This window comes from Bombus affinis, unplaced genomic scaffold, assembly GCF_024516045.1.
Source record: "Bombus affinis isolate iyBomAffi1 unplaced genomic scaffold, iyBomAffi1.2 ctg00000942.1, whole genome shotgun sequence".
NCBI classification, from domain to species: Eukaryota; Metazoa; Arthropoda; class Insecta; order Hymenoptera; family Apidae; genus Bombus; species Bombus affinis.
This window is the reverse complement of record NW_026109455.1, coordinates 25001-30687: the sequence shown is the minus strand read 5'-3', so window position 1 is coordinate 30687 and position 5687 is coordinate 25001. Positions and strand designations below refer to the sequence as shown.

General features: G+C 48.1%; 2 non-coding genes across 2 annotated transcripts; both read left to right on the top strand.

The window, feature by feature from the left end:
- The first annotated feature begins 394 nt into the window (after nucleotides 1–394).
- Nucleotides 395–2317, top strand: LOC126928425 (small subunit ribosomal RNA). The gene has a single exon (XR_007716646.1). It is a non-coding gene; the product is annotated as a small subunit ribosomal RNA (ribosomal RNA).
- A 2089-nt stretch (nucleotides 2318–4406) lies between these two features.
- Nucleotides 4407–4561, top strand: LOC126928424 (5.8S ribosomal RNA). The gene has a single exon (XR_007716645.1). It is a non-coding gene; the product is annotated as a 5.8S ribosomal RNA (ribosomal RNA).
- Nucleotides 4562–5687: the final 1126 nt, after the last annotated feature.

The following is a 5687-nucleotide window of genomic DNA, read 5'->3' as shown; positions in this document are numbered from 1 at the left end:
GTCCTTTTGGCGTTCTGTAGAGTGCGTTATCTTCTGGTAACGCGTCTCTACAGAGGTGTTGAAGCTTATAAAAGAATATTCTTACGGTATGTCCAGCATGCGTATACGTGCTTTACCGCTAAGTTATATTCTACGAGAGAAGTTGGAGGAGAAAAGTTACAAACAGAAATAATTCTGTGAAGTATGAATCTTTGTATCGATATATGATGGTGAGAGAGGAGGAGAATTAAAGTGGCTGAGTGACGTTGTTACTGAACCATGGAACGTTGCTCTCTAAGTCATATTACATATATATATAAAATGAAAAGTCTCGTCGTACGGTGCTTACGTCCCACCTACGACACAGAGAGAACTTTTAAACGAAAATGCTGGTTTTTGGGAATATATTATAAGATCCCTGGTTGATCCTGCCAGTAGTCATATGCTTGTCTCAAAGATTAAGCCATGCATGTCTCAGTACATGCCGCATTAAGGTGAAACCGCGAATGGCTCATTAAATCAGTTATGGTTTCTTAGATCATACCTACATTTACTTGGATAACTGTGGTAATTCTAGAGCTAATACATGCAAACAGATTCCGACCAGAGATGGTAGGAATGCTTTTATTAGATCAAAACCAATCGGTGGCGGATGGCTCGTCTGTCCGTCCATCGTTTGTTTTGGTGACTCTGAATAACTTTGTGCTGATCGCATGGTCATCTAGCACCGGCGACGCATCTTTCAAATGTCTGCCTTATCAACTGTCGATGGTAGGTTCTGCGCCTACCATGGTTGTAACGGGTAACGGGGAATCAGGGTTCGATTCCGGAGAGGGAGCCTGAGAAACAGCTACCACATCCAAGGAAGGCAGCAGGCGCGCAAATTACCCACTCCCGGCACGGGGAGGTAGTGACGAAAAATAACGATACGGGACTCATCCGAGGCCCCGTAATCGGAATGAGTACACTTTAAATCCTTTAACGAGGACCAATTGGAGGGCAAGTCTGGTGCCAGCAGCCGCGGTAATTCCAGCTCCAATAGCGTATATTAAAGTTGTTGCGGTTAAAAAGCTCGTAGTTGAATCTGTGTGTCACAGTGTCGGTTCACCGCTCGCGGTGTTTAACTGGCATTATGTGGTACGTCCTATCGGTGGGCTTAGCTCCTCGCGGGCGGTCCAACTAATATCCCATCGCGGTGCTCTTCACTGAGTGTCGAGGTGGGCCGATACGTTTACTTTGAACAAATTAGAGTGCTTAAAGCAGGCTACCTTCGCCTGAATACTGTGTGCATGGAATAATGGAATAGGACCTCGGTTCTATTTTGTTGGTTTTCGGAGCCCCGAGGTAATGATTAATAGGGACAGATGGGGGCATTCGTATTGCGACGTTAGAGGTGAAATTCTTGGATCGTCGCAAGACGGACAGAAGCGAAAGCATTTGCCAAAAATGTTTTCATTAATCAAGAACGAAAGTTAGAGGTTCGAAGGCGATCAGATACCGCCCTAGTTCTAACCATAAACGATGCCAGCCAGCGATCCGCCGAAGTTCCTCCGATGACTCGGCGGGCAGCTTCCGGGAAACCAAAGCTTTTGGGTTCCGGGGGAAGTATGGTTGCAAAGCTGAAACTTAAAGGAATTGACGGAAGGGCACCACCAGGAGTGGAGCCTGCGGCTTAATTTGACTCAACACGGGAAACCTCACCAGGCCCGGACACCGGAAGGATTGACAGATTGATAGCTCTTTCTTGATTCGGTGGGTGGTGGTGCATGGCCGTTCTTAGTTGGTGGAGCGATTTGTCTGGTTAATTCCGATAACGAACGAGACTCTAGCCTGCTAAATAGACGTAACTTATGGTATCTCGAAGGCCCCCGGCTTCGGTCGGTGGGTTTTTACTACCAACGTACAAACAAATCTTCTTAGAGGAACAGGCGGCTTCTAGCCGCACGAGATTGAGCAATAACAGGTCTGTGATGCCCTTAGATGTTCTGGGCCGCACGCGCGCTACACTGAAGGAATCAGCGTGTTTTCCCTGGCCGAAAGGCCCGGGTAACCCGCTGAACCTCCTTCGTGCTAGGGATTGGGGCTTGCAATTATTCCCCATGAACGAGGAATTCCCAGTAAGCGCGAGTCATAAGCTCGCGTTGATTACGTCCCTGCCCTTTGTACACACCGCCCGTCGCTACTACCGATTGAATGATTTAGTGAGGTCTTCGGACTGGTGCGCGGCCAATGTGATAAGCATTGCCGATGTTACCGGGAAGATGACCAAACTTGATCATTTAGAGGAAGTAAAAGTCGTAACAAGGTTTCCGTAGGTGAACCTGCGGAAGGATCATTAACGATATAACACAAAAACTTAAAGAATTTGACTTGAACACTTGAAAAATACGAAACTGTATAAGTCGGTAAGGAGCCGTACTCCTCCTATATCGACGAACCAAAGTATATACGACGTATCAACAAGCTATATACTTTAACAAAGAACAGTTAAATTCGCCCGGAGCGTGGCTTACTCCGTTGGCAAAATGATGAAAAGACATAAGGAGGAGACGACCCTCCAGCTACGAAACTATATGAAGAGAAGGTGGCACTCTCTCTCGATCATCGGGATGAAGAGATACATATATATATATATATATATATATATACATACATAAACGAATTCGAGGCGCCTGCGTGAGGTCGTACACAGAAAGACCCGCCGTCTGCGAATATTATGATTTTATAATAAAACTATAAATGGGAACTTGAGCTTTCGAAAATTAAACTTTGACACGAATATCGAACGAAAAATTACGAATGGAAACCACCCGTAAAGAGAAATGAGATCGAGGCGCTTGCGTGAGGCCGTATACAGAAAGACCCGCCGCCACGATCTCGTATTTTTTTTTTTGCGTCGTGGAGACCGTACAAACGAATAACAAAATCTCTAAAGTGCCTCGTGTCGGAGAGATCATGCTCGCCTATTCTCTTCTATGTTTCGTGGTCTGTGTTGCGTTTGCTCTCCTCCTAGCAACGGGACATCGAAGACTCCTCTTTGGGATCGAACGAAGCGACTAAAACGAGTCGACGAGAGCGAAAGTACGAGTAGCGAGTCGCGCATGTAGAAAGGATACCGACATATCTTCGAAGGTTCTCTTCGAAGATCCATGGATACCTTATGCGCGTCGACCTTTCGTCTCTTTCACCGCTCTCGGTCGTTCTCGAAACGTGCTTCCTACCCATAGGGCGTGTGTTCTTCGTATGTCGTTTTGTTCGAAATAACGAAACCACTTGTAACATACTCGTGGATCGGGTAACCTAGAACGAAAACGCATTGCGTGGATGTTGGCCCGCTATGATAATGATGATGATGACGATGACTATGATGACGATGCGTAGCAACGATTCGTAACTAGTCTAGCCGAAGTTGGTTCAGAGGGGACCGCAGGCTGTCTACCCTCGATGTCGTGAGTCGGACACCCGTGCCGTCGCTAGAGTTTTTTCAAAGCTCGGCTTCTGGATATTGGGAAGAAAGACCGCTCGAGGACGACGGCTGCGCGTGCGTCCCATCGAATTTTTTTTTTTTATACCACCTGAACGACTAAAGTTTCGTCTAGTTCGTCGCATATAACCCGTTCAGAGGGGACCGCAGGCTGTCTATCCTCGTTGTCGTGAGTCGGACACCCGTGCCGTCGCTGAAGTTTTTTCAAAGCTCGGCTTCTGGATATTGGGAAGAAAGACCGCGCGAGGTAGATGGATGCGAGTCCCATCGAATTTTTTTATTTTTTAAAAAAAACAATCACCTGAACGGAGATGTGTTCTCTTTCGTCGATTTTTCACGCTTTGAGTCGTCGCGATCGCCATCCGTTCGGAGGAGATCGCCGACTTCGAAGCCTCGATGTCGTGAGTCGGACACCCGTGCCGTCGCTAGAGTTTTTTCAAAGCTCGGCTTCTGGATATTGGGAGGAAAGACCGCTCGAGGCCGAGGGTCGCGCGAGTCCCATCGAATCTTTACATCACCCGAACGATGGAGGCGCACGCTCTTTTTCTTGAATAATTGGACGAGAGGAATGCATATCGTATTATATATACACACACACACATATATATATATATGGGCTAGCCACCGTGCGTATTTCTTCGCGAGATCGTGTGCTGCACAGAGGATTCAGAATCGGGTGTTATATCCCCGTCGTTTCCTGACGAACGGAGCTTCGATCTCGATGGTTGTTATATATCATAATGTACTTTTCGCCCGGCCGGCGGACGCGCGTATCTTCGCGCGTTCGTCGGATTTCATTTTCGAACGTTTTCGTGTCGTCGATCTTCCGGCGACTTCTGCGCGTCCGATTCCCGTTGGTCGGTCGTGTCGGATCTCGGCTTCGCTCGAACCGAGTATTAAGAGTACATGGAGTACAAGAGTTTTAAAAAATATATGAAAAGATTACCCTGAACGGTGGATCACTTGGCTCGTGGGTCGATGAAGAACGCAGCTAATTGCGCGTCAACGTGTGAACTGCAGGACACATGAACATCGACATTTCGAACGCACATTGCGGTCCACGGATACAATTCCTGGACCACGCCTGGCTGAGGGTTGCTCACGTAAACCTAAGACTGCTTGCGTTGCGTGTCGTTCCTCTCTATCTGTCTCTCTCTGTCCCTTGGTGCCTTCGACAACCCGCCGTCGTTCTTACGATACGTAGAACGTTTCAGAGTCGGAGGAAGCGCACGAAGAAGGATACGAACAAGAGCGGACGCGAGAGAACGTACGCGACGTACGAGCGATTGTTGGACGCTCGTCGGCGTTCGTCGCGGTCGTGTCGAGACCGTGCAATTCGTACGCATGCTCGATATATAAACTATCGTGTTCACGGGAGACACTACGAAACTCTACCTCTGTCTCTCTCTGTCCCTTGGTGCCTTCGACAACCCGCCGTCGTTCTTACGATACGTAGAACGTTTCAGAGTCGGAGGAAGCGCACGAAGAAGGATACGAATAAGAGCGGAGAGAACCGTCACGGACCTGCGTGAGTGCTAGCGGCGTCGTGAGTCGTCCTTTCGTACGACCGCCCGCTTATGCACCGCTTCGTGTCGGTTATCGAATATATTATATATATATATATATATATATATATATACGTAGTGTTGTCCTCGTGACCGATTTTTTTTTCATATCAGCAGATTTGCATACGTTTGCAGGTTTTCGATGAGCACGATGTCCGCGCCCCCGACGTCGTCTTAAATGAATATTATTTTGGCGAGACTGAGAGAAAGCAAATATGGGAACTCGGTCGAGAGAGGAGAGAAGGAGAACAGCCTCAGATAAAAGTAAACTTGGTAACGGTGCGGAATTTTGCCGTACAACCGTCTTTTCTTAAGACGTTTTACTCGAATAGCCCCAGGGATCTAATGCCCACTCCGTCTCTTCGTGCGTAGAGATATACTCTGCGCGAGCGACTGACAACGACGAGGACCGTCGCATCGATGGGTCGTCGTTGCGTTTAACATACTCTGTGCTTGTAATTTATCCCCGAAAGAGAGCCGTAGATCCGGGAACGCACACGTGATTTCTTCGAGCGCTGATGACTTAGGGAGATGATCCCCAGGCGTTGCGCGGAGATCGGAGAGTACGCGTTACTTGTATCGGGACGAATTTTCCCCGTCGTTCGCGTATCTCTCTGCCCGCCGGCCCTGGCCCAAAGCCACGTTCGTCGGAAATCGTA